Below are 12144 nucleotides of genomic sequence, written 5' to 3'. Positions count from 1 at the left end.
CTATTTCTATCTTAATCATCTCTTTTGATACAATAGGCCCACAATATATATAAAAATATCCATATATACATACTTGGGCATTGACAGATCAATTTGCACTATGTAACTTTCGAACTACAAGGTACATGATCCACGAGTCAATTAATCAAGGATATTTTTTCCCTAAAAAAACTTTCATTCTTTTTCTCTCTTGTTCCCCGCTGTGGGAAAATCTATAAATATGGATACAACTCAAGCCCCTAGAGGTGGGAAAATATAGCGAATGCCCATATTGTAGGTTTAACTCATGGAAAGTCAATGTAGACTGGTAAATATTGGTCAAAAGATCTAAACAGAGGATGAGTTTGCTGTGCTACCTGTATTTCTGCAGTGGAGGTAGACGACCGAGGTTGAGAGGAGGGAGAGGAGAAGAGCAGAGGATGGATTCAGGATGACCAGCAGCATCCAGCACTGCCCACAGTCTGGAGCAGCAGGACCGGCTGTGAAACATGGAGACAAGATGGTTTTAAAATATATCCACACAGATATGGACTTTTAAAGGATATTTCAAGGAATTCATTTGGTAATTCGACCATGCGTCGATTTTCACAGCAATGTCTAATTGTAAGTAAGGGAAATTGGCCATGAATAATTGAACTCTTATTTATTGGAGGGACAATATGCAATTGGGCTGAATTTTAAGAAAACAATATTTACTTTCATAAGTATTCATAAAAAAGTGTCAATAGAATATCATTTGAGTTTATCAAGAAAATCAATTCAACATGTTTTCAAGATGGGACACTATATGCTAATCTGAGGTATTTGTGCCAATTACCAGTTATAATTTCTACCCTTTACATTACAATTCCTATAAATCTTCTGCGCTGTTATCTTCAGATATAAGTGTAGGACAATGGTAAGAAATGTTTCACTGTTATATAAATTGTAACTAGATGCTGTTCATTTTAGAGGCAAGAGAGCCTATTGATTCATCACATATGTTTCATTGATTATTAATTGATTGTTCTATTACATTCTAAATGTACATTTGCTTATTTTTGACGACATGTAGCAATAGTTTATACAGTGGTAGATTGTGAAAAGGTAAAACCCCAGTGACTTCATTTCATATTATCTCCCTAAATATATATATATATATATATATATATATATATATATATATATATATATATATATATATATATAGTAGCGGGCCAGTGGGTGTGGGGTTTCCACGCCACCAAGTTAAATGATAAAACAACACAACACAGAGCAGTTCAAATGGGTGATGGTTTATTTACCTAGTAAATCAAAACCACCAGGGTGGGAAAAGGGTCATCCACCTCTGCTAAGGTAACATGTCAAGGACAGGTAGCGCATATATCTCTGTTAACAGTCATCTTCTGTATCTTGAGAACACCGTTGATACATATTGTCTGCCGTAGAAGCAGCAACTGTCTCCCTTTACTGGTTTTGTGGCCTTATAATGACTGTTTGTGTTTCTTTAATATGAAGACCTCCATGTTGTCAGGGAACACCTAGCAGTAGAGATGTTGCATCAATCAGGAACCAGGTAACGTATAGTTCATATGCTTAAGTACAGCTATTATGTAATGGTAGAGGACAGTATTGAGTACATTTATGCCGCTTTTCCACTGCATGGTACCAGCTCGACACGACTCGACTCAGCTCGCATTTTTTGCGTTTCCACCGCGAAAACATGGTACCTGGTACCTGAAGTGGCTGCTTTTTCTAGTACCGCCTCGCTCTAGGTTCCAAGCGAGCTGAGCCGATGCTAAAAGGTGACGTCGGCAGACGGCCGGCCACTGATTGGCCAGAGAGTGTGACGAAGTCACGAGAGCGACATGGCAACCATGCTGGTAACAGCCATAGCAGCGCCGCAGCCAACATATTCCACTTCTTGAACTTCTTCAACATGCCAGCTAATAATAGTAATGTTATCGATGTCCTCCATTGTTGTTACGTGGGTTCTGTCCATGTGTGGGTTGCGTAGGTCTTGTTTGCGTCGCGTACAAAAATACGTCACGGCCCTTTCGCGCAGCCGACCCCGCCCACGTCCAGGAGGTACTATTTGCGGTGGAAAAGCACCCGTGCTGCTACCGTGTCGAGTCGTGTCGAGTCGTGTCGTGTCGAGTCGAGCTACATGTGCGGTGGAAAAGCGGCATTACATGTTATGATGGAGCGGTTGTTATAAGACGCAGGAAGAGAAATTCATTCATCAGAGCTTCAGGTGGTTCTTTAAAAGTCAAGAGTAGCTGCTTCCTGTAGAGGTGCCTCATAAGGGTGTATCAAGGGAGACACACTTTAACAGTGTTCAACGCCGTTTCTATGGACAACATCACGTGTTAAGACCACCAGTGGTTTGTGTTTTTCAGCTACAGGATGTTGCCGTGGTTTCCTGTGTACTTCTCATCAGTATATTTGAGCATGTTCTCAGGTTCAATGTTGTCGACTACATTTAACTACAACTCAATCATGTTTCATTTTCAGCTTTTGATTGATTTTATTTAGTAATGTATTTATTCAGTATGTTTGGCAACATGTTTATGATATGCAATATGTTAGAAAATGTTTTCTTTGGGCAGAGTTGGACAAAAGAATGGAACACTTCTTATTATTCCGGTGAATTTGAAAGGTACCATCATATTATTTAGTAACCTTGAACACATTGCACATTAGTGCAGTAATGCATCATACTCATTTCTTAATAACAGACCTGATCTTATGAACACAAAAACCAGCAACTACCAAAACACATTGCTTGAATGTCTTCTTGGAATAAAAAGCTGAAAATGCTTTTTACTGTACTTCAGCTCGAAGTGCTGCAGCTGCCGCCGTGTCGGAGGCTAAGCAGCGGGCGTGGGAGAAGTTCGGAGACGTTGGAAGGAACACTTTGAGGAACTCCTGAATCCGAATAACACGCTCCAATGTTGGAGGCAGAGCTCGAGGTTGATGGTGTTTCGTCGTCAATTTCCCTGGTGGAGGTCACTGAGGTAGTCAAACATCTCCGCAGTGGCAAAGCCCCAGGGATTGATGAGATCCAGCCAGAAATGCTAAAGGCTCTGGGTGTTGAGGGGCTGTCATGGTTGACACGCCTATTCAACACCGGGGTGGTGGTTCCCCTGTTCAAAAAGGGGGACCAGAGAATGTGTGCCAATTACCGGGTTATCACACTTCTCAGCCTCCCTGGTAAAGTCTACTCCAAGGTGCTGGAAAGGAGGGTTCGGCCGATCGTCGAACCTCAGATTGAAGAGGAACAATGCGGTTTTCGCCCCGGACGTGGAACTACGGACCAGCTTTTCACTCTCGCAAGGATCCTGGAGGGGGCCTGGGAGTATGCCCATCCGGTCTACATGTGTTTTATTGATCTGGAGAAGGCGTATGACCGGGTTCCCCGGGAGAAACTGTGGGAGGTGCTGCGGGAGTATGGGGTAAGGGGGTCTCTCCTCAGGGCCATCCAATCTCTGTACTCCCAAAGCGAGAGCTGTGTTCGCGTCCTCGGCAGCCAGTCAGTTTCGTTCTCAGTGGGTGCTGGTCTCCGCCAGGGCTGCGCCTTGTCACCAATCCTGTTTGTGATATACATGGACAGGATATCGAGGCGTAGTCGTGGTAGGGAGGGGTTGCAGTTCGGTGGTCTGAGGATCTCGTCACTGCTTTTTGCAGATGATGTGGTCCTCATTGGATCATCGGCCTGTGACCTTCAGCACTCACTGGATCGGCTGGCGGCCGAGTGTGAAGCGGCTGGGAGGGGGATCAGCACCGCTAAATCTGAGGACATTACTCTTGGATTGGAAGGAAAACCGGTGGATTGCTTACTCCGGGTAGGAAATGAGTCCTTAGCCCAAGTGAAGGAGTTCAAGTACCTCGGGGTCTTGTTCGCGAGTGAGGGTACTATGGAGCGTGAGATTGGCCAGAGAATCGGAGCAGCGGGGGCGGTATTGCGTTCGCTTTACCGCACTGTTGTTACGAAAAGAGAGCTGAGCCGCAAGGCAAAGCTCTCGATCTATCGGTCGGTCTTCGTTCCTATCCTCACCTATGGTCATGAGGGTTGGGTGATGACCGAAAGGACGAGATCCCGGGTACAAGCGGCCGAGATGAGTTTTCTCAGAAGGGTGGCTGGCGTCTCCCTTAGGGATAGGGTGAGAAGCTCAGCCATCCGTGAGGAACTCGGATTAGAGCCGCTGATCCTTTACTTAGAAAGGAGTCAGCTGAGGAGGTTCGGGCATCTGGCAAGGATGCCCACTGGGCGCCTCCCTTGGGAGGTGTTTCAGGCACGTCCAGTGGGGAGGAGACCTCGGGGAAGACCCAGGACTAGGTGGAGAGATTATATCTCAACACTGGCCTGGGAACGCCTCGGGATCCCCCCGTCAGAGCTGGTCAATGTGGCCCGGGAAAGGGATGTCTGGGGCCCCCTGGGGAGCATTTTTTTCGATTTAATTAAATGTAAGAATCCCTTGATGTAGGAAGGAACACAACGATCCTAGGATCGCCACACAGCATGAGGCCCTGGTGGTGTCCTGTCTGTGTAGTATAACTGCATCTTTCCACTAGATGTCAGGCTTTTCTTTACGAGGCCAGTTTGACCAGCAATGGCTTAAAAGGCGCCTGTTAAACTACCAGGTGACTGGGATTTGCTATTAGAAGACGTTCAAAATCGACCCTACCCTGGGACTCTGGCATCGTTTACTCTGGAGGCAAAACTGGGCAAGAATCACATTGATCATCTTAAATCAGATTCAGGACAGATTTCTTGTAACATGACCTTAGTGTGAACATATTGAAATTCATGGAAGTTTGATGTGAACACAATAAGTGAATTAATGAAAGACAGCAGTGATGGAGGTTCACAGTGGAGGCACAGTTGATCAATAATGATATTTTTCTCCTTTTTCTGGGGATTCGTCACCCACAATAGCGTCCGAGTGTTTTTCTCTTGAATAGCGCTATTCCTGCTGTGCAATTTCATCAAAACTTTGCAAAATGTTTAAACCACTTTATTTGTTTGGTATCTGATACTATGGAAGCTGTGTGGCTTCGGAAACTTTGAGGCTGTATTGAAGCTCTTCCGTCAGAGTCAGACTCGGACCGATGGGTTGACCCAAAAGCCATTGACGTCCATGCCACACAGCAATCCTATGTGATATTGTAGTTTGGCTTTTTGGTAGTTTGGCATGATTAAAATAACACATTTTTTAAAACATTTCAAACCGCTTTCGAAATTTCAGTTGATAAAAAGAACCTCCACCGTTGTGAAAAGGTCCACACAGTATTAGTACTACTGCACATCAACTTATTGATCCCTAACTGCTGAATTCAGTGGCTTTCATGAGCACATCACCCCCATTCTGGCCTCGATGCACTGGCTCCCAGGTCTATTTAGGATTCAGTTTAAAGTTGTATTATTTGTTTCTAAGGCACTTAATGGGCAGGACTCAACTATATCACCTACCTTGTACAGCGCCACTCAGACCAAAGGTCCCTTAGATCCCCAAACAAAGGGCTTCTGCATGTGCCGCGCTCATGGCTAAAACAGAGGGGTGATAGAGCCTTTGCAGTTGCTACTCCACATCTGTGGAACTATCTCCCCCTGGTCATCAGTACCGCCCCCTCCATTTTCAGCCTGCAAATCCAGGCTAAAACCCACCAGTACTCCCTGGCCTTCCTTGGGGATTCCTTTTCTTTATGTTTTATTTAATTACGACTATTGGTCCAATCTGTTTTTTGTATTATTTGTCTTTTTAGTGATCCACTGTACAACACTTGGTCGGTTATGCTGTGTGTAAATGTGCTTTATCAATTAAATGTACTTACTATTTACTTACTTCATGCATACGTCTGTGCGTTCTGCGTGTGACGTCTATCTTATTGTTCTTGCGAATGCAGGTCAGCTTGGATGTTGACTAATGCCAATAATCCCTAAAAATTCAATGAACTCAAAATAAATGTTACAAAAATACTGTTTTGCTATGTTCCAACAGAAGTTCTGTATGAGATCACAATGCTTTATCTCAGACTGTATTGACTCACAAACTACCACAGTCAAAAGTCATATGTCTTTATTTCAATTCACTCAATCAATGTTTATATTTATTGTCTCTCGTCTGAAGCCAATTGGTAAAGAATGGCTTACTGACCAACAAAGAAGAATACAGGCAAAAACACTGAAGCTTGGTCTGGATGGTCTTCTGTCTCATCCTATGCTTTGAAGCTGTGATCAGACAGAATATCACACTGGAAGAAACTATCTTGTGTTTGTTGTTGCCTGATACTCGTTTACCCAGAAACCCCTAAATAAAATTCCAAATGAAGACAAATGCGTTTTTTGCATACAGTCCAAACTGCAATGCTAGCTATCACACACACGCACGCACACACACACACACACACACACACACACACACACACACACACACACACACACACACACACACACACACACACACACACACACACACACACACACACACACACACACACTGTGGCATTCCCCCGGTGCCACGCCCCCTGTTCGGGAGAGTCGAGGCCGGGATATACCGCCGGTGGCCAACAGCCGGCGACAAATCCCAACCTCCCGAGAGCCGCAATCGGGGAAACGAGGAGCACCTGGGCAGGAGGCACCCAGGTGTTAAAAGGAGGCCACCAAACGACAGATCGAGAGGAGTCGAGTGGAAGAGAGGACAACGCAGACGACCGAGAGCGTAGAGTGAGCCGCACGGCGGACACGTGGACGACGACTCGAGCAACCCCCCCCAACTTCGATGAACAGCGTGCGCTTGTGTGGATATAAGAAACCGAGTGTAATAAACCGCCGTTTGAGGCTTTGGACCCTCACACCCTGCCTGGTCCTTACTTTGAGCCCTTCTACCTAACCGAGTTACCACATATGGTGGAGAATGCAGGCAACTCGGTCCACGTGCGGCTCCCGGTAAGGACCCCTCCCCGCGTATTGGCAGTGGCTCTTCGTTTTTTTTTATTTTTTTTGTTTTTCCTGTGCGGTTCCTCCGTTCGCGGAGGTGAATACCCGCGGACGTAGATGCAGAACCCCGGGACAGCCGCAGGACCAGCCGGCCCGAGAGAATCGGACCCCAGCCTGGCCCTGCTGACGGAGGCGGTGCTCCGCCTGACCCAGCAGGCCACCCGCGACCCGCCGACCACCGCCCCGACGAGTCGGCTCACAAAACTAGGACCCGATGACGATGTCGAGGCCTTCCTAGAATCATTTGAGCAGGTGGCCACCCGGGAGAGGTGGCCAGAGGCCCAGTGGGCCTATATAGTGGCCCCGTTTTTAACCGGACCCGCCCAGCAGGCGAGTCAGGACCTCAACCCCGGGGACGCGGGCCGGTATACCGCACTCAAGGCGGCCGTGTTGGCCTACTATGGACATAGCCTTGCTGCGAAGGCCCTCAATTTCCACGAGTGGACGTTCGACGTCCGAGGACCCGTACGGACCCAGGTGGCCCACCAATGTCGGCTAGTCCGGAGGTGGCTGGCAGACGGAGCGGGACCCAGCCCCGTGGATCGGGTCGTGGTGGACAACACCGTGCGACAGCTGCCCCCCGACGCCCGGAGGGTGCTGGCCCACCACCACCCTGAGACCGTGGACGACCTCGTGCGCCAGCTGGAGAACTGGCAGGTGGCCCAGCGGCTGGCGGCGGGCCCGAGACCCAACCCCCGGGCCACCCGGAGAGAGAGCCCAACACCGCCGTCGAGGACCCGGCCGACCACCCCGCCCCGAGAACGAGGGGAACCCGAGACCCGGCGCTGCTACCACTGCGGACAACGGGGACACCTGGTCCGCGACTGCCCCGACCGACAGGACGTCCCCATGCCCTCCGCGTGCACCGCCCCGAGAGACCGCCCCACCTGTATGCTGGCGACCTGCTGGACACAGAGCGTCAAGGACTCCCCCACCGTCCCCATCAAGGTGATGCACCAGGACACCCATGCCCTGGTGGACACGGGGAGTGCTGTGACCCTGGTGAGGGCCGACCTAGCCGGGGGCAGACCGGGAACCCCGATGCAGGTCTCCTGCGTACACGGCGACACCCGGACGTACGAAACCTGCCACGTGGTAGTACGCACACCACAGGGGGTCTTCGTCGCCCGGGCCGGGATAGTACCGACCCTTCCGGTGCCGTTCCTGATCGGCCGGGACTGCCCCATCTTCACCCGCTTTTGGAGCCCCATGAGGGGGAACCGAGGGGGACGGGAGCTGCACCGCCCGGTCGGCCGAAGCGGACGCCCGGCCCAGCGAGGGGCAAGGCGCCCGCCGACGCGAGAGTCCGGGTCGGAGACCGGACCCGTCCCGACGACCGCCGCCGACCACGGACCAGCCCTGGGAGCGACCCGCCGACCGACCGCCGCGCGGACCGAGACGGACGACGAGCCGGGTTCCGGAGGAGAGGGACCGTCGGCGCCGGGAAGCCCGCCCCGATCTACCGGGGACCAGGTGCGACCGGGACCGGGAGACGGAGCGGGGCCCAGCTCCGACACCGTTACCGCCTCCGAGAGGGGGAACACCCCCGAGGAGCCCGAGAGCTCCCCCCTAACTGAGCTATCGGACTTCGCCCAGGCGGGGGGGGAGAACTCGGCCCGACCGGGACAGTTCGCTACGGCCCAGCATCGGGACGATGCCCTGCGGCACGCGTGGGGACATGTGGTCGCCCACGACGGTCAGGTGAGGGACTCAGTGAGCCACCTGACCCACCCCCACTTCTGCACTCAGCGGGGGTTGCTGTACAGGGTCGACGTACGCGAGGGGGAGGTAGTACAACAACTGGTGGTACCGCGACCGTACGTGTCTAAGGTTTTGTTCATGGCCCACACACATTTGCTCGGCGCACATCTGGGCATGGACAAAACGCGAGAGCGGGTGGTGGCGCGGTTCTATTGGCCCGGGGTGCGTAGAGATGTAGCGCGTTACTGCCAGGAGTGTCCCGACTGCCAGCGCGTAGCCCCGCGGGCAGTGGAGTGGAGTCCGCTCATACCGATGCCCATAATTGAGACTCCCTTCGAGAGAATAGCGCTGGACATCGTAGGACCCCTCCCCAGGACGAGCCGGGGACATCGTTATCTCCTCGTCATATTAGATTATGCGACCCGATACCCCGAGGCCCTCCCACTGCGTGCGGCGACTAGCAAGGCGGTAGCCCGAGAGCTGGTACTACTCTTTAGCCGGGTGGGGCTCCCAAAGGAGATCCTCACCGATCAAGGCTCGTGTTTCATGTCCCGCGTAGTCAAGGAGCTACTGAAACTGTTACAGGTCTCCCAGCTCCGGACCTCGGTATATCACCCGCAGACGGACGGGCTAGTCGAGCGGTTTAACCAGACCATCAAACGGATGCTCAAAAAGAGCATCGAGGCGGACGGGAAGAACTGGGACCAGTTGCTTCCCCACGTCCTCTTCGCCATTCGTGAGGTGCCCCAGGCTTCCACGGGGCTCTCGCCCTTCGAACTCCTTTATGGGAGGAGACCCCGTGGAATACTGGACCTGGCGAAGGAGGCGTGGGAGAGTCATCCCTCTCCACACAGGACCACCATCGAGCATGTGGAGCTCGTCAGGGACCGAATGGCCAAGGTCTGGCCCATAGTCCGAGACCACCTCGCCCGTGCTCAACGGCCTACGAGCGGCCGGGCTTACCGCCAACCCTGCAAAGTGCAGGTTGGGGCGGGAGGAGACGGCCTATTTGGGGTACCGGGTGGGGAGGGGGAACGTGCGACCCCAGGAGGACAAGGTGGCGGCTATCCGGGAGTGGCCTCAACCCCAGACCAAGAAGCAGGTGAGATCGTTCCTGGGGCTGGTGGGGTATTATCAGCGTTTTATCCCGGGGTATGCCACCCTAGCCTGCCCCCTGAACGATCTCACCCGGAAGGCCCTCCCGGAAAGGGTCCACTGGACTGAGGCAGCGACGAGGGCCTTCGAGGACCTACGGGGGGCCCTATGTAAGGAGCCGCTGCTGGTCACCCCTGATTTTAACCTCCCTTTCACCCTCCAGACAGACGCGTCCGAGGTGGGACTAGGTGGGGTCCTATCCCAGGTCCGGAACGGAGAGGAGCATCCGGTGACCTATCTCAGCCGGAAGCTCCTCCCCCACGAGCGGAACTACAGCACGGTAGAAAAGGAGGCGCTGGCCATTAAGTGGGCCGTCACAAAACTAGCGTATTATCTCCTAGGACACCAGTTCGTCCTGGTGACGGACCACGCCCCACTGAAGTGGATGGCCACCGCCAAGGACACGAATGCTCAGATAACGAGGTGGTTCCTGTCCCTCCAGCCCTTCTCCTTTACCGTGGAGCATAGGCCGGGGCGGGAACACACCAACGCCGACGCTCTGTCCCGCCGAGATGCGTGCGGGGGCTGGGCCTCGCGCACGGAGGGGCATAGGCAAAGGGGGGGAGTGTGTGGCATTCCCCCGGTGCCACGCCCCGTGTTCGGGAGAGTCGAGGCCGGGATATTCCGCCGGTGGCCAACAGCCGGCGACAAATCCCAACCTCCCGAGAGCCGCAATCGGGGAAACGAGGAGCACCTGGGCAGGAGGCACCCAGGTGTTAAAAGGAGGCCACCAAACGACGGATCGAGAGGAGTCGAGTGGAAGAGAGGACAACGCAGACGACCGAGAGCGTAGAGTGAGCCGCACGGCGGACACGTGGACGACGACTCGAGCAACCCCCCCCAACTTCGATGAACAGCGTGCGCTTGTGTGGATATAAGAAACCGAGTGTAATAAACCGCCGTTTGAGGCTTTGGACCCTCACACCCTGCCTGGTCCTTACTTTGAGCCCTTCTACCTAACCGAGTTACCACAACACACACACACACACACACACACACACACACACACACACACACACACACACACACACACACACACACACACACACACACACACACACACACACACACACACACACACGCACACGCAGATAACCCATGAACAACAGACAAATGTAAAGTTCATACATACAATATATTGAACAGAAAGGGAGGGATGAGAAAGAGGTCCAGGGTTTAGTGCAATGGTATTATGAAGCGTACTGACTCACGCTTCATGGGTTTAACCGTTTTACAGAATTCGTAGGAATACACACACAGTCTCGCTAGTTGTCTCTCTCTGTAGAACACATGGCGAACGAGTAGTACCCAGCTGCAGCCCTGGGGCCCAGCACTCTGGTGTGGCAGGTCAGGTTTTTTCTCTGTGTGTCTATCAATGCACTAATCGCTGTATGGATACTATTGATTAGCAATACATTGAGCTGTGTGATGGAGAAGCTGTTTGATGTAATGGTATACATTGGAGAAGATATATCTAGATAGATAGATCTTCATAGATTTATCTATAGATCTATATATTGTGTATATATATATATATATATATATATATATATATATATATATATATATATATGTGTGTAGATATAGATGGCCAAAATGGCCATATTGTAGGGGCTTGATTCCATCTTGGGCCGCCTAAGAACATATGAAAAAACAGGAAGACAGTTTGGATAAAAGATTAAATTATACTATACTAATACTATAGCTTCAGCTATAGTATTAGTATATAGTATAATCTAATGATGTATTTATTTATTTATACTTATAAATTCATATAGACTATCAATATTAAGAAATACATCTTTCAGGTAAGCCTTTAGAGGCTTACTCTGTGGTCACATATGTAGAACTGCCTGTGCTTTTAACCGCTGGAAGTCTTTCTGCACTTCATTTGATTGCGTTGTCTCTTTTATTCTAAATCAGTCTGTGTTTCGGTTCGTACCAGAGACCCTGGCGTCTCTCAGGAAACCAGACCTTTAACACCTTTTACATGAAATGATATAAATAACCTGTTCTATTAAGAAGTGTTTTCAGTAGTTGCACTGTCCAAATGTCATGTTCTGTCTGTCTCTCACACGCAGGATGAAAACTACAGCCATGTGTTTTATTCTGTGTTGGAAACTCCACAAAAAATAAATTTAATTTAATGGAAACTAAGACAATATTTATGCATTATTGGTGGTTTGGAAAGACCTGAATGTAGAACAACTAGTTAAATTATTAACAAACGTTAATTTTTACATTGTGTTTTTACGTTTCCCCCAATTATAGTTATAGAAGCATTTATTAAAGCAGAAGATCTCGTTGAT

At 50.5% G+C, this 12144-nt stretch overlaps 1 long non-coding RNA gene across 1 annotated transcript in view; it reads right to left on the bottom strand.

The window, feature by feature from the left end:
• The window catches only part of LOC132453867 (uncharacterized), a 154086-nt gene that overhangs the window by 67128 nt on the left and 74814 nt on the right, over positions 1-12144 (bottom strand). The gene's annotated exons all lie outside the window — the stretch shown is intronic.

This window comes from Gadus macrocephalus, chromosome 3 (assembly GCF_031168955.1).
Source record: "Gadus macrocephalus chromosome 3, ASM3116895v1".
Taxonomy (NCBI): Eukaryota; Metazoa; Chordata; class Actinopteri; order Gadiformes; family Gadidae; genus Gadus; species Gadus macrocephalus.
Note: the sequence above shows the minus strand (reverse complement) of the source record. Positions and strands in the feature narration are given on the sequence as shown.